Raw genomic sequence first — 24,660 nt, forward strand, 5'->3', positions numbered from 1 at the left:
AGTAAGCTGTTCTTGTTACCAACAATTGATAGATATTTGTTAGTTGTAAAATACCAAATAGTTTCCAACCTCCAGTCCCGTGTTTTGTGGTCACTACTATATGCTACCCCTTAGCATCCACCCATTAGCGAATCAACTACAGAGTGTCAATAGCAACTCAAGTATAAAGTATCAAATGGTGCACTTTCATAGTCATCTCCACAGCAACCACAACTAGAGTGTATAAAAGGCCCATGGCTAAATAGAATATATACATACATTTATCCATACATTATATTCCTACCCTGATCAGCCACAACACTAAAACCACTGACAGGTAAAGTGCATAAAAATGATAATATAATTACAATGGCACCCATCAAGGTGTGGGATATATTAGGCAGCAAGTGAACAGTCAGTGCTTGAATTTCATGTTTTCACATATCCTTCGTATCCACGTGGCAAAAACTGAGATAATTACCTTCCGAAGATCGAGGGGAGTGCCCCTCGGCGGTCTTCTGTCATGATGCTTGGCTTGTGGGGCTGGCCACGCAATTATATAGCCCCATGTCCGTCCATGGTAAAGACGACGTTGACGTGCGGGTGATGTCACGCAAAAGACGTACACGCACATTTGGGGGTCAAGGGCTAGGTACAGCCAATCGGATCTGCAAGAGGGTTATTTAAACTCACTTATTCCTTAAGCTCATTGCCCTGTCGTGTTTCCCTTAGATGGTTATCCAAGAGTGTGTTCTGGATTGTGTTTTTTTTTTTTTTTTTACTTTGGCTTCGTTTTGACTTCCCTGACTTCAGGTACCTTGACTTTTGGCTTTTCCTTATCGCTGTGTCTCGTTCTGTGTCCCGGACTTCGGCTAGTTTTCTGACAATTCTCGGGTACGTTTAGTCCGGCCATTCTAAGGCCCGGTAAGATGTTACCTTTAGTTCTAGAGTGTGATACTATTCTGCGTGCTGGATCAATATAATCCTGACACATGTTTTAAACAGGAAAAATGGGCAAGTGAAAAAATCTGAATGAGCAGGTAATTTATCCATTGAATATGCTTAAAAGTATAAAAATGGACGTGACACCTTCAATACCATTCTAACTGTCTAGATGTTTACCATATATACAAGCTGACTTTTTCTACACAGAATCTAAATGAAACACTTTTAACTTTGTTGTAAATGTCATTTTGTTATTGGCAAGTTTTGATTATTATTGTAATTATTCTCTCCCCAAAAACAATTATTTTGGTAAAAGTGCTTTAACTGGAAACTAGCATCCCTCATTTTGGGCCCCATTATATGCGCATCCCTCATATGTAGCGTGTAAATCATGGCACGTGTACTTTACGGAGTGCTTAATGTTGGCATTTTAATGTCAAAGTTCACCGATATATTTACAACTAACCTATCAATTCAACCATCAAATCGTGATGTAAACAGGCATTTGAAAACATACAGAATCATTTCCGGAACCAAATACACAACTGGTGGAATATTTATAGCTGGAAAGCATTTGTTAACAAAAAGCTGGTACCTAGATGTCTGAAACCTCATATCCTACTGCAAATACAATTACTAAAGAGGAATGTAGTACATCTGCAGGAAAAAAGAATCTATTATACATGTATTCCAATGTTAAAGCAGAGTTACAGGTTATCAAAACATTTAAAGAAGATGCACTCCAGGGAATGTGTTGAATTGAAATATTGAAACAATTTATATAATACTAAAAGAAGGACATACAGCAAATTCAAAAGAGAGACTACAGACTACAGAGAAACAAATCCATTCCGACGTGATTCAGAAATTCCAAGCAGATCGGTTACAGACAGGAAATTTAGTTTGGCAGCGGACAATATAAAGGATTTGATCCAAAATGAAAAACATCTTTGTAAAGAAAAATATTTCTCTTTTTTTTTATTTCTTTGTGGATAATTGTCTATATTTTGTTGCTACTATCAAAAAACCACAGTAAAAATGATTGGAGAACCTCAATTACTCCAAAATGTGACGTCTAGAGTGTAAGTGTCTTATGCCGAATAAGGTGATATACACTACCCAGAGCTATTTACTAAAATGAGAATTATTGGGATATCAAAGAGAATTCAAAATGAATATCAAATTAAGGGTCGATATAGCCAAACGGAAAAAAAGGCACAATTGACTTCCAGTTCAGCTACTTGGCCTTAAATTAAAAATTCACTTTGAATTGCAGTAAATATCCCTGTATAGACTTCATAAATCGCATTATTAGTTGGGAAAATGTCCTTATGGTTTATTTAATTGCATTTTATACCCATTGGATGCACAGAATGTAAGAGTGCTGGTTACTACGTTTTGGCTGTGTGCAAAGGCTTTTTGGAGGTTTGGGCAAGACTACAGTGCAAGGATGCCCAATAGGTAGATCCATAAATGTTGTAGAACTACAACTCCCATGGTGCTTTGCATGCTTTTACAATGCCTTTAAACGGGCAAAGCATCATGGAAGCTGTAGTTTTGAAACATCTGGGGGGAATCAACCTTTTGGGTACCACTGCTATAGAGTATCCTACCTGCTGCAAATTATTTTCTTTATCGTCTTGTTTGTTTTGAAAACTCGTTTTGTACTTTAATAATAAATGTTGACCTGTGGATGCATTATAAAATGTGCATGTCTCATCACTCCTTAATGTTCCTAATTCGGGTCAACTTACAAAACATGCACAACGATACAAACTGAAGGAAAAGAAAATCAGTTGGGGGAAAAGATGCAAATGTGTTTGTTGCTTACCCCCTCGATCTCAACCCTGTTTATAGATTTAATGCGTTTTATTTAAAATCGGAAATTCTTATGAAGATTCAAATTGAAACATCCCTTTTCCAGTTCTCTTAAGTTACTTCTGAAGCTGTGGACACCATGTTGAGCTGGAGAGAGGCGACGCAACATAATGACATTATACAGGAAGGCAAATGGAAAGGAATGTTCATGTGCTATCTTCAGGACAGGATCTAAACCTCTTTACCACTGTATTTCAGCAGCTGTAATCTGGAGGGATATAATAACAAACAATTTGTTAAAACACAGCTAAGGTGTAAACTTGGATTGTCATGATAGGAAACGTTTTTTTTTTTTTTTTTTTTAAATTAATATTTCAGACGTGTACCTGCCTTGTATATTTTTAGCTGATGCTTCTGTTTTTCAGGCCTTGGTACTTGTAAGGAAACCACGTTTAGCCAAATCGAGTTCGGTAGTTTCCTCCCGGACGGTCAGAGCCTAAGGTAGCGAGAATCCGGTTCGGTAGTTACAGGGACGAAGTCCATACGGAATATAACAGCTGCATAAGATAATTCCCTCGTTACAGCATACGAATTCCAAATAACAGTCAGAGTCCAGGTTCAGGATACAAGCAGAACTAACGTTTATTCACACACATGGCTTTTTATGCAGGTCCCCATGCAAGGGGACATCCCACAGGGAGGAGTAACAATTATCCAATCCCGAACAGTAAAAATATAAAACACACCCAATACAAACAGGCAGTTCCCTCCCCTAGTCCTGGAGATAATCAGGTCTGATATAGTAACAACCTAATTATCTCCAGGCTGAAAATTCACTATTTTCCCCAATTTCTGGAACACCCCTTTATACCTGGGGTATCCCCACAAATACTATATCCCCTGATAGCCCCGATCCGGGTGACCAACATATCCAAATTTCACCCGGATCGGTTCAGGGGTTCGCAAAAAGTATGGAAGTCCTTTGTGACCGGTCCACTGGGGCCGGACTGCCCAAAATAGTTCCAGAGGTTCGTGTGGTTTTGCCGGTCACTTCAGAAAAAGGGAGAAAATGCATAAAAGTACCGAATGAATTCCCCTGGCTCCTAGCAGCGATTGTTCCCCTCATTCGTGTGCATCTTTGTACCGAATAGCGCTCTCCTAGCTAATCGGTATCACTAGTTCCAGCGTTCGCATGATGGAGTCGTGTTTGGGAAGTCGAGTGTCCGATTTTAGTTCCAGACACTCGACGACCAAGTCCCGCTGCCTTTGTTTGGCGAAAAAAAGATGGCCGCGGTTTTCTCTGCCACGTGGCGTTCGACAGTACGAACGCTGACCGCACACATAGAGGGTGAAAGTGATGCCGGCTTTGAAGTTAAGTGAGCCAGGGGTGGTCTCTGTTCGGCAGACCCATCTGCCGAATGAAAAGTACACAAAAAGCAAGAACTATGCAACAAAATATCGAATAATATAGTCATTTCTTCACACTGCTCCCCTATAAGTCCATAGGTCGGCATACCCGCCTAGACCCTGTCGGGTTGGCTTGGGGATGTCCGAGAAAAGTAGCGGTTTAGGAGTCCAGTTCGGTCTGGCGTGACAAGCCATCCGCATTACCATTTTGCTTTCCGGGCCGGTACTGCATAGTAAAATTATAAGGTTGAAGGGCTAGGCTCCACCGTAATAGCCTGGGATTGTCTCCAGCTACCCGGTTAAGCCATACCAGGGGGTTGTGGTCCGTCATAAGGGTAAATGCCCGCCCATACAAATAGGGCTGTAGCTTCTTGAGTGCCCACACGAGGGCCAAGCATTCTTTTTCTACGGTGGCATAGCTGACTTCTCGGGGTAACAGTTTACGGCTGAGGTATGCCACCGGGTGTTCCATGCCGTCTGTGCCCACTTGGCTTAGCACGGCTCCCAGTCCGAACATGGAGGCATCTGTGTGTACAAGAAATTGTTTAGTGTAGTCGGGTGCTGCCAACACAGGAGCCTCACTCAATGCCGCTTTAAGCTTCTGGAAAGCGTCCGTGCACTCTGGGGTCCAGGAAACCTGTTTGGGAAGGGCCTTTTTGGTAAGGTCGGTGAGGGGTTTGGCCAGGGCGCTGTACTCTGGGACAAACTTTCTATAATAACCGGCCGTCCCTAAGAAGGCTAGTACCTGGCTTTTGGTCCGAGGTTGGGGCCAGTTCGCTATGGCCTCTACCTTAGCTGGTTCTGGACGCTGTCTACCGGAGCCCACCCGGTGGCCGAGATACTGTACCTCGGCCAGTCCTACGTGACATTTGTCGGGTTTTAACGTGAGCCCTGCGAGGTGGATTCGTTGGAGTACCCTGGACACATGGCCCAGATGGTCTCCCCATGTGCGGCTGTAGACTGCAATATCGTCTAGATACGCGCATGCGAAGTCCTGAAACCCCTCCAGGAGCCTATCGGCCATCCTCTGAAAGGTAGCCGGGGCATTCTTCATCCCAAAGGGCATAACCTTGAATTGGTATAGCCCGAAAGGGGTGACGAATGCCGACTTGGGGATGGCCGCAGGCTCCAAGGGGATCTGCCAATAACCTTTGCACAGGTCCAGGGTAGTCAAGTAGTTCCCCCCCGCCATACGGTCTAAGAGCTCATCTATTCTGGGCATGGGGTAGGCGTCTGTTATGGTACGATCGTTAAGCCTCCGATAGTCTACACAGAAGCGCGTGGTACCGTCGCGCTTCGGCACTAGTACTACCGGGGAGGCCCAAGGACTTTGCGAGGGTTCTATTACCCCTAACTGTAACATATCCCTTAACTCGGTGAGCATATTCTCACGCACTGCTTCCGGGATCCGATATGGTTGTTGCCGCAGTGGCGTCTCTCCCTGTGTTTCCACGCGGTGTACCGCAGCGGAGGTATAGCCTGGGGTGGCTGAAAACATCTCTTGGTATCTCTGCAGCAGTTGCGTGGCCTCACCTTTCTCCAGGGGGTTTAAATTTTGACCCAAGCTTACTTGGTCAATAGTACAGGGAGCGGTGTCTAGTAAATCGGGGAGGGGTAGTCCCTCGCTATCTTCTGTGGCGGGCGCACACACGGCGCCCACATCCTCTGTTCTCTCAAAGTATGGTTTGAGCATATTCACATGGAAGGCTTTGGTCAGCCTTTCATCTGAGCATTTGCTCACGATGTAGGTGGTCTCGCTAACCCGTTCTACTACCTTAAATGGTCCCTGCCATGCGGCTTGTAGCTTATCCTTTTTAACTGGCCTCAAAGCTAACACCTTCTGCCCTAATTCTAGTACTCTATCTTGGGCTCCCCTATCGTACCATTTCCTCTGGTCCTCCTGGGCCGTCTGCAGGTTCTCCCGAACCGATGCAGTGAGCGCCTGCAGACGGTCCCGGAACTCCAGAACATACTGGACGATAGGGACTCCCCCCTCGTCTGTATTGCCCTCCCAGTGTTCCCGTACGAGCTCCAGTGGGCCCCGAACTTTTCTCCCGTACAGGAGTTCGAAGGGGGAAAACCCAGTGGAGGCCTGGGGCACTTCACGGTAGGCAAACAGAAGGTGGGGGAGGAATTTTTCCCAGTTCTTGTGGGACTCCGTAAAGGTTTTTAGCATCTGTTTTAGAGTGCCATTGAAACGTTCACAGAGCCCGTTAGTCTGGGGATGGTACGGGGCGCTGAACAGGGGTTTCACCCCACAGCTCTGCCACAATTGTTGTGTCAGGGTAGCCGTGAACTGAGTTCCCCGATCGGATAGGATCTCTTGTGGGAAACCTACTCGGGTGAAAATCTGAATAAGGGCTTCGGCCACGGTCTCTGCCTCTATATTGGTGAGGGCGACTGCCTCTGGGTATCTAGTGGCGTAGTCGACCACGGTTAGTATGAACTTTTTGCCCGACTGGCTGGGTCGGCTGAGGGGTCCTATTAAATCTACCGCTACTCGGTGAAAGGGCTGCTCTATAATGGGCAATGGGTGAAGTTTGGCCTTCCGAAGGTCTCCCCTTTTTCCCACCCTTTGGCAGACGTCGCACGTCCTGCAGTAATACTTGAGGTCCTGGGTGACCCTGGGCCAGAAGAAGGTTTGGGTTAACCTGTCTCTTGTCTTTTTAACCCCCAAATGTCCTGCTAGGGGAATGTCATGACTGAGTTTTAGCAATTCAGCCCGGAATTTACGGGGTACAATTAACTGTCTTTTGATGACCTGGGTGGCCCCCTGTCCCACCCCCTCGGTCACTCTATACAGCAACCCCTTATACCACTCAAACTTTTCGTGTGGGTTGTTCCCTGGGGTAACGGCCGCTGCCTTCCTATAACCCTCTAATGTGGGATCGGTACGCTGCTCTTGTTCAAACCCCTGGGGGGTATCCCAGAAAGGACAGGGAGGATCGGGTAAGGGGGGTATTTCGACTCTTACCTGGTTTTCCTCAGAGTGCAGCGGAGCTTCCAGTCTGGCTTGAGCTCGGGTGGTAACTGGGTATGCCTCGGCAGGGGGGTCTCGGGCCAGTTGGGAGGTCAAGCATCCTACATCATTTCCCAACAAAACCTCGGCGGGTAGTTCTTGCATAATCCCCACCTCCAGCTGTTTGGACCCGGAACCCCAATCAACAAGGATATTAGCAGTGGGCAGTTTGTGGATAGCGCCCCCAGCCACCCTCACAGCGACTGTGCGTCCGGTGCGAGCTTGCGCTCTGATCGTGTGAGGTTGCACCACAGTCAAAGTAGCCCCAGAGTCTCTCAGAGCCCGGGCCCCCACGCCATCTACGGTAATCCATTGGCGGTGGTGGTCCCGGTTGTCACCCCCAGCTTGAACTGGGTTGACCTCGTGTAACACACTCCACTGTTCTTCTTGGTTAGGAACACCGGTTGTGCCTTCCTGTTGCACACAATGAGCAGCTGCCCTGGGTTGTTGTGGGGGTTGCCTTTCCCAGCTTCCCCGGTTTAAGCGAGGGCACTGATTCTTATAATGCCCTGGTTGTTTGCAATAATGACACACTGCAGGGGGACGTGGTGTGTTTGCTGGGTTCGGTGAAGGGTTACTCATGGAGGGTCTAGGAGGGGTAGGGGTTGTTGGAGCCTGGTAGTTAGGCTTAAAAGGTGGTCTGCTCACCCCTTGCTCCTTCCTCCTATTATCCTGATACTCATCCGCTAACCTAGCGGCTTCCTCCACAGTTTTTGGTTTTCTATCTTTAACCCAGTCTTTTATGTCCTCTGCAGAGTGATTAAAAAATTGCTCCAGTAACATAAGTTGCAAAGCATCCTCCAGGGTGGTTGCTTGGCAGCCCTTCATCCAATTGCGGGCCGCCCGTTGTAGCCGAAATGCCCATTCCGTATGGGAATCTCTCCCAGTCTTTCTCAGATCTCTAAACTTTTTCCGGTATGCCTCCGGAGTTACAGCATATCTGGCCAACAAAATGTCTTTTATTTTTTCATAATTATGTATGTCCCCCTCAGGTACTGCTCGCAGCGCCTCGGCTGCTCTACCTGACAATTTACTGCTAATGACTGCAGCCCATTTCGTGGAGTCTAATCCCTCCAGTGCACATTGGCGTTCAAAGTCTTGCAAGTAACTGTCAATTTCCATCTCATTGTCATTAAAAGATTTAAAGGCTGCATAGTTTACCTTCTTTGGTATTTCCCCAGTACTTCCCGGGGAGTGTAGTAAATCCCCCTGTGACGGTCTGTCCCGGTCCTCTCGCTCTTTTTGCGATTGTCTAGCTTGTGCCATGACCTGCAGAACCGCCTCTGTAGCTGGGTTGGGTCCCAACAGACTGAGCATCCATCGGATGTCCTTTTGCATCACGTTTTCTTCCTCTTGATCCATTTCTGTGTTGCTGGTATTATCGCTCTGTATTAATTCTGCAATTAACGTGGCTTTTGTCTTGTTACTTGCCACTCTGCCTCGAGCTTCCAGTAAATCCTTTAGTGTGGTTCTTTTAAGTAGCTGGTACTGCTGAGCCATTCATTCCCTTGCTTGGTTTGCAATGTCCATTCGGGATTCGAATCCCTCCGCTTGCCACCAGTTGTAAGGAAACCACGTTTAGCCAAATCGAGTTCGGTAGTTTCCTCCCGGACGGTCAGAGCCTAAGGTAGCGAGAATCCGGTTCGGTAGTTACAGGGACGAAGTCCATACGGAATATAACAGCTGCATAAGATAATTCCCTCGTTACAGCATACGAATTCCAAATAACAGTCAGAGTCCAGGTTCAGGATACAAGCAGAACTAACGTTTATTCACACACATGGCTTTTTATGCAGGTCCCCATGCAAGGGGACATCCCACAGGGAGGAGTAACAATTATCCAATCCCGAACAGTAAAAATATAAAACACACCCAATACAAACAGGCAGTTCCCTCCCCTAGTCCTGGAGATAATCAGGTCTGATATAGTAACAACCTAATTATCTCCAGGCTGAAAATTCACTATTTTCCCCAATTTCTGGAACACCCCTTTATACCTGGGGTATCCCCACAAATACTATATCCCCTGATAGCCCCGATCCGGGTGACCAACATATCCAAATTTCACCCGGATCGGTTCAGGGGTTCGCAAAAAGTATGGAAGTCCTTTGTGACCGGTCCACTGGGGCCGGACTGCCCAAAATAGTTCCAGAGGTTCGTGTGGTTTTGCCGGTCACTTCAGAAAAAGGGAGAAAATGCATAAAAGTACCGAATGAATTCCCCTGGCTCCTAGCAGCGATTGTTCCCCTCATTCGTGTGCATCTTTGTACCGAATAGCGCTCTCCTAGCTAATCGGTATCACTAGTTCCAGCGTTCGCATGATGGAGACCGGTGTTTGGGAAGTCGAGTGTCCGATTTTAGTTCCAGACACTCGACGACCAAGTCCCGCTGCCTTTGTTTGGCGAAAAAAAGATGGCCGCGGTTTTCTCTGCCACGTGGCGTTCGACAGTACGAACGCTGACCGCACACATAGAGGGTGAAAGTGATGCCGGCTTTGAAGTTAAGTGAGCCAGGGGTGGTCTCTGTTCGGCAGACCCATCTGCCGAATGAAAAGTACAGAAAAAGCAAGAACTATGCAACAAAATATCGAATAATATAGTCATTTCTTCACAGTACTCTTGTCATCATAAATAGCTCCTAAATATCTCCTTCTCCTCCTCACCCTTAGGTAAGAGACAAAAGGAAACAGAAGGGATTAACTTAATTATTCATAGTCTATTACACCACCATCTAGCCCCCCTGGGCTCCTCATGCCTCCATAAATATAGTAAAAATCTTACTGTATTCAAGCCTGAAGCTGTAAATCTGCATGCTGTTAGATTCAGAAAAACAAGCAGTCTGCTGACATGTGGTAGCCTGATAAAATCACAGTGCTTCCCCAAAGGATTGGCTGAGACTGACAAAGAGGCAGATCAGGGGCAGAGCCAGCATGATTCAAACACAGCCCTGGCCAATCAGCATCTCCTCATAGAGAGTAATTGAATCAATGAATCTCTATGAGGAAAGTTCAGTGTCTGCATGCAGAGGGAGGAGATACTTAAAGGACCACTCGAGGCACCCATACCACTTCAGCTTAATGAAGTGGTCTGGGTGCCAGGTCCAGCTAGCTTTTACCCTTTTTTTTATAAACATAGCAGTTTCAGAGAAACTGCTATGTTTATACTGAGGGTTAAGCCAGCCTCCAGAGCCTCTAGTGGCTGTCTCATTGACAGCCGCTAGAGGCGCTTGCGTGCTTCTCACTGTGAAAATCACAGTGAGAGCACGCAAGCGTCCATAGGAAAGCATTATGAATGCTTTCCTATGCGACCGGCTGAATGCGAGCACGGCTCCTGCCGCGCATGCGCATTCAGCAGATGACGTCGTGAGGAAGGAGGAGGAGGAGGAAAGCTCCCCGCCCGGCGCTGGAGAAAGAGGTAAGTTTAACCCCTTCCTCCCCCCAGAGCCCGGCGGGAGTGGGTCCCTGAGGGTGGGGGCACCCTCAGGGCACTCTAGTGCCAGGAAAACGAGTATGTTTTCCTGGCACTAGAGTGGTCCTTTAATCTGACAACAGATCTGAGTGGATGGAGGCATATTATGCCTCCATCAACTCGGAAGTCCCTCTGGTGGCAGTCTGAGTGACTGCAAGTGGAGGTGTTCCTAGTTTTCAATGTAAACACTGTATTTTTTCTGCAGGGAGCTATAGTTCTCACCTAAACAACATCATTAAGCTCATAGGCGTGCGCAGCCAATTGCATTAGGGTGTGCACCCTAAAGCACAAACACACGGCGCATGTATATATATATATATATATATATACATACACACACACACACATACATATACTGATGTATGTGTGTGTGTGTGAGAGGGTGTTTGTAGTGTGCTATGTGGGTGAGGGTGCTGGTAGTGTGCTGTGTGTGAGGGTGCTGTTTGTGTGATATGTGTGTGTGAGGGTGCTGTTAGTGTGCTGTGTGTGAGTGTGCTGTTTGTGTGAGGGTGCTGTATGTGTTTGTGAGGGTGCTGTTAGTGTGCTGTGTGTTTGTAAGGGTGCTGTGTGTGTGTGTGTGTGCGTGTGTTTGTGAGGGTGCTCTTAGTGTGCTGTGTGTGTGAAGATGCTCTGTGTGTGAGGGTGCTGTATGTGTGCTGTGTGTGTGGGTGCTGTATGTGTGTGGGTGCTGTTTGTGTGCTGTGTGTGTGAGGGTGCTGTTTGTGTGCTGTGTATGTGAGGGTGCCGTGTGCGCGCGCTGTTTGTGTTAGGGTGCTGTATGTGTGTAGGTGCTGTGTGTGTGTGTGTGTGCTGTATGTGTGTGTGGGTGCTGTATGTTTGGAGGGATTGTGAAGGTGGGGGCAGATTAGTAAATAACCCCCCTCCCTTCTTACCTTATGTAGGGAGGGGGGATCCTTGCTGTCCAAGGGAGAGTGAACTCTAACCTGCGGGGCTAGAGTTCACTCTCGCGAGATCTGAGCATTGCCGCGGCAAAGCTCAGATCTCGCGAGAGGAACCTGGCGGAGCTTCTGTCTAGAGCTCCCCGGGTCCTCTCCTTCCTCCCTCCATGCTGCTGTGGCTGGTGAGGTACATCGTTGATCTCCCCGCCGGCCCATGGAGGCTAAGAGCAGAGCCGGCACTCAGATAGCGCCAGCTCTGCATGAGCCGACAGGGGAGATCTGGAGATCTCCCCTGCCGGCAGGGGTCAAGTCCTGGGGAATAATATGTGGGATCTCTCCCAAGATTCCCACCCCCTCAAAAAAAATAATATACACTTGTGTGTGTGTGTGTATATATATATATATATATATATATATACACGTACACACACATACACTCACACACATATATTCACAGACACATACACACAATTACATACACTCACACATACATTCACAGACACACACACACACACACACTTACAGGCACACACACACATACATTCACAGACACACACTTACAGACACACACATATATTCACAGACACATACACACTTACAAACACATACACTCACAGACACACACACATACACTCACAGACATTGACACACACACACACACACTCACATACACACACACACACACACACACACACACATACAGACACACACACACACACTTACAGGCACACACACACATACATTCACAGACACACACACACACTTACAGACACACACATATATTCACAGACACATACACACTTACAAACACATACACTCACAGACACACACACATACACTCACAGACATTGACACACACACACACACACTCACACACACACACATACACTCACACATACAGACAGACAGACACACACACACTCACAGACACACACACACACATACATTCACAGACACACATTCACAAATAATTTTTTTAATAAAATAAAATAAAAAAATTGTCCACCCAGCCTCCCTACCTGGAGTGCTGGCATGGACTTGTTCCTGGGGTCCAGTGGGGCGGGCGCCTCTCTCCATATCAGCCGCGGCGAGGGAGCTGTGAGCTGTGTGCTCTCTGCTCCCTCTCGCCGCGCGGGCTGTCTACAGTAGCTGGGAGCCGGAATATGACGTCATATTCCGGCTCCCAGCATCAGCAAACAGCGCGCGGCGAGAGGGAGCAGAGAGCACACAGCTCACAGCTCCCTCGCCGCGGCTGATATGGAGAGAGAGGCTGATAAGGACAGGGGGGACACAGGGGGAGGAAGGGGGACATTTAGGTGCGCTCAGTGCCTGCAGGAACGGCGTTCCTGCGCAAATAACAGTGCAGGAACGCTGTTCCTGCAGGACAATCCATAGACGTGCCGCGGGGATTAGGGTGTGCCCAGGCACACCCGGCACACCCCGTGCGCACACCTATGATTAAGCTGAAGTTGTTCAGGTGACTATAGTGTCCCTTTAAATCCTATTATAAATTCTTGTTCATTAATCTTTCTTTCCCTGTCTATATTTGGAGAGAGAGAGAGCACACCTTATGCCTAATGTAATACAGTTAATTTTGCAATTCTGTTTATCTGCCCATTTTTATGGTTAAAATTATTTTTTCCTCCCCTCTTCTTCCCTGTCATTTCCCCTCTATGTGACAGGAAGTAAGCTTTACACTCGTTAAGTGTTAAAGGAACACTATAGTCACCTAAATTACTTTAGCTAAATAAAGCAGTTTTAGTGTATAGATCATTCCCCTGCAATTTCACTGCTCAATTTACTGTCATTTAGGAGTTAAAATCACTTTGTTTCTGTTTATGCAGCCCTAGCCACAACTCCCCTGGCTATGATTGACAGAGCCTGCATGAAAAAAAAACTGGTTTCACTTCCAAACAGATGTAATTTACCTTAAATAAATGTATCTCAATCTCTAAATTGCACTTTAATCACACACAGAAGGCTCTTGCAGGGTCTAGCAAGCTATTAACATAGCTGTGGCGAAACCAACCTCGCCACTATGAACTGGAGAAGCCTGTTTGCCCGCCTCCTACCTGCTGACTATGGCCCCTGGGTTATTTGGGCTAATGGATCTATATTGGGCTGCTGCTGGCCCTTTAAGAACTGTCTGGGGCCATATTGAGACTTTGGGTAACAATACCCTTTAAGACTATGGCCCCTGGAAGGTATTACCTATAAAGACTCTTTTAGCAGATTGGATTGTATAAGACTGTCCCTTTAAATAATTTGGAACAGTGCTGCAGCTTTAAATGGGCACTTCGGATGCAGCCGAAGTGCCGAAGTAGTCGAAGTGGCCGCCATTCGACAAACGAACACGTGGCGGCGGCCATCTTTGTTCATTCGAACGAGGTCAGCGGTATGTGTAGCCAAATTCATGGAACTGAAATCGGCTACACATTTTACCGAACACCGCTGACCCTTACCTTCTCCTACACTTCGTTTTTCAGCTTCAGAGACTAAGTCCCGTTCGAATATTCGAACGCTCGGTCAATTTTTCTGCATGAAATGGACCGACCATTCTATGGAACTGTTTTAGGCAGGAAATTGTGCTTGCGGTCGGTCATAAAGGACTTCCACCTAACTTTTGATCCACTGGAGGGATTTGTCTGATTTTTGGAAGGGTTTATATTTAAAGTGTGCTGATTCTAAATATGTAGTTTTTATTGGATGGATGGATTTAAAGTTATAGCACCTGTATAAAAACTGTATTTTCCCTGGCTGTAATAATTATGTTAACTGGTTATCTGAGGGAAGGGAACCTGTGGGTTGTACCTTAAACTGGATTAGTGTATTGCAAATCCCTCCCTTGCATGGGGGAATCTCATATAAGCCTGTGTGTGAATAAATCAGTGTTGTTGCTGTTTAACCCTGAAGCTGGAGTGTGTCTCTTTCTTGGGGGGAAAGGGGACTGTATGCCGACTGCCAGGAGTGTAAGCTGTTCGTATTGCTTTTCCTGTTCGGCTGCTTCCAGGGTTCGTGTGTCTGCTGTTCGAGAGTTGGTGAATCCGTGCAGTTTGGGAGTTCGGGAAATCGGTGCTTACAGTAGCTGCTGGTATATCTAAAGGGGATTATCGCCTAAATGGATTTTATTCCCTTTTATGCTGAAACGGTCCGTTACAATAGCAGGGGATAAGAAAATCTTAATTAAACAGAACTTGCAATAAAGAAAACCTAAATAGGGCTCTCTTTACAGGAAGTGTTTATGGACGGCTGTGCAAGTCACATGCAGGGAGGTGTGACTAGGGTTCATAAATAAAGCGATTTAACTCCTAAATGGCAGAGGATTGAGCAGTGAGGCTGCAGGGGCATGTTCTATACACCAAAACTGCTTCATTAAGCTAAAGCTGTTCAGGTGACTATAGTGTCCCTTTAACCCCTTAAGGACCAAACATCTGGAATAAAAGGGAATCATGACATGTCACACATGTCATGTGTCCTTAAGGGGTTAAGCAAAGAGTACAGGAGAGAGGCGAATAGTGGTGTTATTTCTTGCATTGGTTTGTTGTTATTTACCCCCCCCCCCAAAAAAAAAGGAGAGGAGAGGAGAGGAGAGGAAAAAGGGAAGAGAAAAGACACACAAAAAATGGCCAGCAAAAGAGAGAGAACACAAGAGAGATGTGTAACTCTGTTGTGATAATTGTTAAGTTATAGCTTCCATTGTATTGTACTTATCCATGTGTCCCAGTCTTTTATTTGAGTATATCTACTTCCTAAATTCACCAATATACCCCTTTCCATTTTTGCCTGCCATATGACTTGTATTATTGATTCTTGAATGCATGGGATTTTCCCTGTTTTCCAATTTCATGCTAGAAGTAGATGTAATAGTGCAATTTGAACATTACTGGGCAAAACAATTATCTACCAACAGTTTAAAAAAAAATTAAGTTCCAGCAGCTAGCAGTGTACTGCATATATCCAGCTGTAGACTTGAATTTGAATATCTGTCACTCGGTACTTCACAAAAAGGAAAGGAAAAGAAGGACATCTTTTCCATCTTGTCTATCTAGAAATCTTTCTCTAGATGAGGGGACTGGAGATGAAATGATAGTCAAGGAGTAGAGATGTCGCGAACATAACATTTTCCGTTTGCAAATGGCGAACGCTAATTTCCGCAAATGTTTGTGAACGGGCGAACCGGGCGAACCGCCATAGACTTCAATAGGCAGGCAAATTTTAAAACCCACAGGGACTCTTTCTGGCCACAATAGTGATGGAAAAGTTGTTTCAAGGGGACTAACACCTGGACTGTGGCATACCTGAGGGGGATCCATGGCAAAACTCCCATGGAAATTTAGTCTGGTTTTAATCCATAAAGGGCATAAATCACCTAACATTCCTAAATTGTTTGGAATAACGTGCTTTAAAACATCAGGTATGATGTTGTATCGATCAGGTAGTGTAAGGGTTACGCCCGCTTCACAGTGACAGACCAAACTCCCCGTTTAACGCACCGCAAACAGTCCATTTGCACAACCGCAAACTCCCCAAGCTAGCCATGTCCCGTTCCTTGTCCTCACTGATGTCATTGAAGGTCGCTTCCTCCACCCAGCCACGTACAACACCAAGGGTCCCCGAAAGGTGACAACAAGCCCCCTGGGACGCCTGCTGTGTTTGGTCTTCCACCTCCTCAAAGCCACCTTCCTCCTCTGACTCCTCTTCTTCAGACTCCTCTATCTGCGTTGCCTCTCTCTGCGTTATTATAAGGTATGTTAAGTAGTAATATTCCTATCAGTATAATCCCTGTTACGTCCCCTATCAGTGGACGTGTATATGGCATCGATTTTAGGAACCGGGAGATGGAAAAAGATGCTTGGTCGGTCCTCCTACTTCAAATTTGGGGCACTGCGCGTGTAATCTAATGTGCCACCAGATAGGAGTGGTGTGTTAAGTAGTCCCCCTCATCAGGCCTTTTTAGTTGAATGTATCGCCAACTTCGGGATCCATCCCTCATTCATCTTAATAAAGGTGAGGTAATCTAGACTTTTTTGACATAGGCGACTTCTCTTCTCAGTGACAATACCTCCTGCTGCACTGAAGGTCCTTTCTGACAGGACACTTGAAGTGGGGCAGGCCAGAAGTTCTATTGCAAATTGGGATAGCTCAGGCCACAGGTCAAGCCTGCACACCCAGTAGTCAAGGGGTTCATCGCTCCTCAGAGTGTCGATATCTGCAGTTAAGGCGAGGTAGTCTGCTACCTGTCGGTCGAGTAGTTCTCTGAGGGTGGACCCCGAAGGGCTGTGGCGATGCGTAGGACTTAAAAGCTCCGCATGTCTTCCATCAACAACACGTCTGTAAAGCGTCCTATAATTGCCGGCATGGTCGTGGGAGGAGGAAGATTACTTTCAACTCTTCCCCTGTTAGATTCCCGTTGTGCTGTGACATCACCCTTATACGCTGTGTAAAGCATACTTTTTAATTTATTTTGGAACTGCTGCATCCTTTCCGACTTGCGGTAATTCGGTAACATTTCAGGCACTTTCTGCTTATACCGGGGGTCTAGTAGCGTGGACACCCAGTACAGGTCATTCTCCTTCAGCCTTTTTATACGAGGGTCCCTCAACAGGCATGACAGCATGAAAGACCCCATTTGCACATGGTTGGATGCCGAGCTACTCATGTCCCGTTCCCCGTCCTCAGCGATCTCACTGAAGGTATGTTCTTCCCCCCAGCCACGTACAACACCAGAAAGGTGACAACGAGCACCCTGGCATGCCTGTTGTGGTTGGTCTTCCTCCTCCTCCTCAAAGCCACATTCCTCCTCTGACTCCTCTTCCTCACAATCCTCTTCCAGCGTTGCCGCAGGTCCAGCAAGCGATGCTGATAAGGCTGTTTCTGGTGGTGATGGTGACCACAACTCTTCCTCTTCCTCTTCACGCTTATCTACGGCCTGATCCAGCACTCTTCGCAGGGCACGCTCCAGGAAGAAAACAAATGGTATGATGTCGCTGATGGTGCCTTCGGTGCGAATAGTAACAAAAAAAACCGTGCTATAGAGGCGCTCAAACAATGATAAAATGAAGAATCTAGTATGACTAAGCAGCTCAACACACGTGAAGGTACCTCCAAACCTTAACACAATAACATGCAAAACAGTGGGGTGATGAGAGTGGAAAGGTCACAACAAACAGGACCCAGTGGAGCGCTAAAGAATATGTCAACTCACCCTTATATATAGGGATGTAATTGTAGAAAAATCTGCAGGGAATGAGATATAATGGAAATAATAGTGTAGTATATCTGGACTAGGTGGATAAGGAGAGAAGAGTTATATGGTAACAAACTCACATGGTACAGAGCCTGAAAGAGATAGGCTCAAATCATAGGCGCAGGGGTATTTTAAAGCAAATACCAGGCTTCTTCAATGGCTGTGTATCAATCCTCAGAGAAAGGGAGAAAGAAGGACAATGGACCAAAGTCCTAGTGTATTATCCTCAACACAAAAAATGGATCTGAACAAATACAGAAACTTGCTCACCTTTAAATGAGCCAATCCGAACTGGGCTCTCAGTTAAATGGACAATGTGCCTTTAAGAGGGCACTACTCTTCTTGTTAGCAGGAAAAGTGGATGCAGGTCAAGGACTCAAATTTTAAAAAATAATAAATTTATTGTAAAACACTTACATAAAAATCAAATAAAAAGCTCCCATAAATAAATGGTGCAGAAAAGAGTCCTCTCCCGAGACGCGTTTCACCTTGTACAAAAGGCTTTTTCAATCGGTGTCCTGCTTGAGTTTCCCGCTGGTTTAAATACCCAAAGAGTCCTTTTCAATTGGTTAATGGTGTCTTCCGGTTTTCCGAACACAACGAGAGATATTACCATCAGCTGTTGTGTAAGTTCGTGATACCGGAAGTGACGTATCGCGTTTACCGCAACGTCACTTCCGCTTAGATCGTGGCCGCCATATTAGTCATTGGCAAGCCACGAACTCATTCATTATATCAGTGTATTCAGCATAGCATAGATGAACATAAAGAAAAGGAAAAAAGGAGATCAGTTTGCATCTTGACTCCATGCATATACTCGATAAGACAATGACATAAAATGAATAAATGTGCAAAGGGAATATAATAGATTCCCCTCAGTTAAACAGCAACATCTCTTTGCTGTGTGGATTGATTTTCATTGCAACCTATTGCATCAGATGTTAAGTGTGCAAGAAACTGCCCAACATCACTTCCACTTTAAAGGGATATACACTCAATTCCTTTCCATTGAAATATATGTGTATAAATAATGGGAAAATTACACACACATCAGATAATCTAGTAGATAGTCATATATATACAATATTTACAAAAAATATTCAATAGTGTCATTGTCCTAAAGAGATACAATAGTAGTTATGCATCTTGCAACAGTAAATGTAATGGACAACATAGCAACCCATCATAGTGGAGATCATGGGATAGCTGAGATGAAAGGCAGAAAAAATCAATAAAAACTAAACCTATAAAAAATGACAAAGCTCAAAGTCTTGATTAAGACCTTTAGGGTGTAAAGTATCTAAATCAAAAATCCATTTCATCTCAGCTTTACCCATTTTTCTCACTAAGTCATCACCTCTCCAATCTGTGACTACTTTTTGGATTCCCATAAATTGTATACCTTTCGGGTCACTGTTATGTGTATTTTTAAAGTGAAATGATACATTGTGCTTTACAAATCCATTTCTTATATTTCTGACGTGCTCTTGTATTCTCACCTGCAAAGGGCGTATTGTCCGCCCGATGTACAGGAGTCCACAAGGGCACGTCAGCATGTATATTACTCTTTTGGTATGGCAGGTAATGATGTCCTTTATTTTATAATTCCTTTTGGGATTATTAGGGTCCGTAAATTCCCTAATTACTCTTTTGGGATTGCTGGTGTTCCTGCAAGCCCCACAAACTCCGCAGCCATAGAAACCTTTAGACTCCTTAAAGGGGTTTGAAATTGCATTGGCTCTAGTTGAATTGTTATTGGAGAGACTGTTCCTTAAGTTGGAAACCCCCCTATAGATAATCTTAGGTTGTTCAGGTAGGATGGTATTTAATATCTCATCATTTTTAAGGATAGGCCAGTGTTTCTGGATTACTTTTTTAACTTGTTGGCTCTGTGTATTGAAGTCACAAATGAAGGCCAATTCCCTATCTGTAGAGGCTGTTGGTTTCACTTTATATTGTAAGAGAGATTCTCGTTCTCTGAGACTTATCTCCTTATAGGCATTATCTAGTAGCTGTTTATTATAACCTTTATCCGAGAAGTCTTTCATGATTTTCTGTGATTGATTGTGAAACACAGTAAAATCAGTACAATTACGTCGTATTCTGAGAAGTTGTGCCTTCGGTGCGTTGAGGAGCCAGGGTGAATAATGGCAACTATTGCCCTCGATGTAACTATTTACATCGACCTTTTTAAAAAAGGTACTGGTTTTAATGGTGTTATTCTCGATAAAGATATTGAGATCTAGAAATTCAACTTTATTTTTACTGCTGTTTTTGGTGAGCTTAATACCCCAGGCGCCGATACAATCTGGCGAAATTAGATAAAAAAATTGATGAATTACAGAATTATCTAATTAATAACACGTCCTCAGAAGAATATACTTCCATCACAGAGGATATAAAAAATAATCTTGAAAAAATGGAGAAAGCCGTAATTGACACCAAAAAAAGAAAATACTTGAGGGACAAAAACGACTATGCCAACAATAGAGTCAGAACATATTCTAAATATAACCATAACAACATAAATGATCCCCGAATAACTAAACATCCCAAAGGGAATAATTTTGATAGGAATAGACCCTACCATTCCAACACCTATAAAGATTTTTCTGGTAGGAAAGATCTTAATAGGGATCGTCCTTTTCATAAAGAACTTCGAACAACAACCATAAATAGATCCAGATATAGACCAAGTGAGAACTACAGTTTTGGTAGAAACAATCCTGTTTCTCCTAAAAATAAAAGGAATTATCACCCCAACGAAAGGGATATGTATAGAGAGAAAAAAACAGGTGCATATTTTGATAAACATCGATCAAATTCTAGTAGACCTAAGAGGAAAGAGGATGAGAGTGTTCCTCTATACAACAGATTCTCACATTTAGATCGGTCACCAAGACAGGAGGATTTTTGGGAACTCCAAGAGAGGGAGAGGTACAAATGCTCCCCACTGGGAAAAAGGAGGAGATCCCTAGAGGAAGGGGAACTAGAGGAGGAGTATCTTTTCAAAAGAGGAAAAAGAGATTGAAAACAATCAATAATGGCATATTCAACCTTACAAATAGAGTGCTTTCCAAACCACAATTATCATTACTCGAAAAGGGCCTCAAATTTGCCCCGACTAGAACATTAGATAAATTCAGCACCTATTTGGACCTAAACAGGTTTAAGAGAAAAATGTGTCTAAAAAAGTTCTTTCATAAAAAACCATCACCAACATTCACGTTAAGTGAAATAAGTGATGAATTTGTGCATACGGAACTGAAAGATAAATCTCATTTTTTTCCCAAGTTTTGCATCTCTGACGAGATGTCAACATTTGAGAAAATGGTTATGAGGGACATCAAACGTATTAGACCCATTGGGAAAAATGAATATAACTTGACTTTCCAAGAGAGAAATAGTCTTAAGAATTTTAAAAATGACAGCACATTGGTCATTAAGCCTGCCGACAAGGGAGGGGGGATTGTCCTTATCGAGAGGAGTGATTATATTGTGGAGTCTAATAGGTTACTTGAAGACACCACAACATACACTGTTCTAAATAGGGACCCTACCAGCGAAATTAAGGTCAGTTACACTAGACTGATAGATAAAGGCAAATTAGAGGGTATCTTGAATAAAAAGGAATCAGAGTTCCTTAATATTCACCATCCTAGGATCCCCGTTTTCTATTATTTGCCAAAGATCCATAAACATCTTACTAAGCCCCCAGGACGTCCCATCATTTCGGGGATTGGATCTATATCGAGCAGGCTTTCCCAGTACATTGATCAATGTATACAGCCCATAGTCAAGAAATGTAGAGGTTATCTGAAAGATACCATCAATGTTCTTCAGGTCCTTAAAGATGTAGTATGGGATGAAGATTGCTGGTTAGTCACAGCTGACGTTCATTCCTTGTATACCATCATACAGCACAATAAAGGATGCGAAGCAACCAGGTTTTTTCTTGAGAAATCTGAACTTTTTCCGCAATCCCAGATTGATTTCATTCTGGAAGGAATCAATTGGATACTTCATAACAACTACTTTTGGTTTAATGAGGCATTTTATTTGCAAATCTGTGGAACGGCGATGGGCACCAGGTTTGCACCCAGCTACGCCAATTTATTCATGTCATACTGGGAACATCTGTTCATATTTGGCGACTGTAGGTGGGGTGCAAGCCTGGTGTCCTATCATCGTTACATAGATGATATTTTTTTCGTTTGGAAGGGCAGCAGTGAATCCCTTAACCTCTTCTTTTCATCTATTGAAGATAATGATTGGGGTATTAAGCTCACCAAAAACAGCAGTAAAAATAAAGTTGAATTTCTAGATCTCAATATCTTTATCGAGAATAACACCATTAAAACCAGTACCTTTTTTAAAAAGGTCGATGTAAATAGTTACATCGAGGGCAATAGTTGCCATTATTCACCCTGGCTCCTCAACGCACCGAAGGCACAACTTCTCAGAATACGACGTAATTGTACTGATTTTACTGTGTTTCACAATCAATCACAGAAAATCATGAAAGACTTCTCGGATAAAGGTTATAATAAACAGCTACTAGATAATGCCTATAAGGAGATAAGTCTCAGAGAACGAGAATCTCTCTTACAATATAAAGTGAAACCAACAGCCTCTACAGATAGGGAATTGGCCTTCATTTGTGACTTCAATACACAGAGCCAACAAGTTAAAAAAGTAATCCAGAAACACTGGCCTATCCTTAAAAATGATGAGATATTAAATACCATCCTACCTGAACAACCTAAGATTATCTATAGGGGGGTTTCCAACTTAAGGAACAGTCTCTCCAATAACAATTCAACTAGAGCCAATGCAATTTCAAACCCCTTTAAGGAGTCTAAAGGTTTCTATGGCTGCGGAGTTTGTGGGGCTTGCAGGAACACCAGCAATCCCAAAAGAGTAATTAGGGAATTTACGGACCCTAATAATCCCAAAAGGAATTATAAAATAAAGGACATCATTACCTGCCATACCAAAAGAGTAATATACATGCTGACGTGCCCTTGTGGACTCCTGTACATCGGGCGGACAATACGCCCTTTGCAGGTGAGAATACAAGAGCACGTCAGAAATATAAGAAATGGATTTGTAAAGCACAATGTATCATTTCACTTTAAAAATACACATAACAGTGACCCGAAAGGTATACAATTTATGGGAATCCAAAAAGTAGTCACAGATTGGAGAGGTGATGACTTAGTGAGAAAAATGGGTAAAGCTGAGATGAAATGGATTTTTGATTTAGATACTTTACACCCTAAAGGTCTTAATCAAGACTTTGAGCTTTGTCATTTTTTATAGGTTTAGTTTTTATTGATTTTTTCTGCCTTTCATCTCAGCTATCCCATGATCTCCACTATGATGGGTTGCTATGTTGTCCATTACATTTACTGTTGCAAGATGCATAACTACTATTGTATCTCTTTAGGACAATGACACTATTGAATATTTTTTGTAAATATTGTATATATATGACTATCTACTAGATTATCTGATGTGTGTGTAATTTTCCCATTATTTATACACATATATTTCAATGGAAAGGAATTGAGTGTATATCCCTTTAAAGTGGAAGTGATGTTGGGCAGTTTCTTGCACACTTAACATCTGATGCAATAGGTTGCAATGAAAATCAATCCACACAGCAAAGAGATGTTGCTGTTTAACTGAGGGGAATCTATTATATTCCCTTTGCACATTTATTCATTTTATGTCATTGTCTTATCGAGTATATGCATGGAGTCAAGATGCAAACTGATCTCCTTTTTTCCTTTTCTTTATGTTCATCTATGCTATGCTGAATACACTGATATAATGAATGAGTTCGTGGCTTGCCAATGACTAATATGGCGGCCACGATCTAAGCGGAAGTGACGTTGCGGTAAACGCGATACGTCACTTCCGGTATCACGAACTTACACAACAGCTGATGGTAATATCTCTCGTTGTGTTCGGAAAACCGGAAGACACCATTAACCAATTGAAAAGGACTCTTTGGGTATTTAAACCAGCGGGAAACTCAAGCAGGACACCGATTGAAAAAGCCTTTTGTACAAGGTGAAACGCGTCTCGGGAGAGGACTCTTTTCTGCACCATTTATTTATGGGAGCTTTTTATTTGATTTTTATGTAAGTGTTTTACAATAAATTTATTATTTTTTAAAATTTGAGTCCTTGACCTGCATCCACTTTTCCTGCTAACAAGAAGAGTAGTGCCCTCTTAAAGGCACATTGTCCATTTAACTGAGAGCCCAGTTCGGATTGGCTCATTTAAAGGTGAGCAAGTTTCTGTATTTGTTCAGATCCATTTTTTGTGTTGAGGATAATACACTAGGACTTTGGTCCATTGTCCTTCTTTCTCCCTTTCTCTGAGGATTGATACACAGCCATTGAAGAAGCCTGGTATTTGCTTTAAAATACCCCTGCGCCTATGATTTGAGCCTATCTCTTTCAGGCTCTGTACCATGTGAGTTTGTTACCATATAACTCTTCTCTCCTTATCCACCTAGTCCAGATATACTACACTATTATTTCCATTATATCTCATTCCCTGCAGATTTTTCTACAATTACATCCCTATATATAAGGGTGAGTTGACATATTCTTTAGCGCTCCACTGGGTCCTTCGGTGCGAATGACTAGGTTTGTCACCTCCTCAAAAGGACGCATGAGCCTACAGGCATTGCGCATGAGCGTCCAGTAACGTGGCAACAAAAATTCCCAGCTCCGCAGAGGCTGCTCTAGCACCCCGGTCATACAAATAGTCGTTAACGGCTTTTTCTTGTTGGAGCAGGCGGTCGAACATTAGGAGTGTTGAATTCCAACGTGTCGGGCTGTCGCAAATCAAGCGCCTCACTGG

At 44.0% G+C, this 24,660-nt stretch overlaps 1 protein-coding gene across 1 annotated transcript in view; it reads left to right on the forward strand.

Annotated features, from left to right (window-relative positions):
• OTOR (otoraplin) overlaps positions 1 to 24,660 on the forward strand; it is a 41,664-nt gene that overhangs the window by 5,739 nt on the left and 11,265 nt on the right. The window lies entirely within an intron of this gene.

The sequence above is a fragment of the Pelobates fuscus genome, chromosome 2 (genome assembly GCF_036172605.1).
Source record: "Pelobates fuscus isolate aPelFus1 chromosome 2, aPelFus1.pri, whole genome shotgun sequence".
Taxonomy (NCBI): Eukaryota; Metazoa; Chordata; class Amphibia; order Anura; family Pelobatidae; genus Pelobates; species Pelobates fuscus.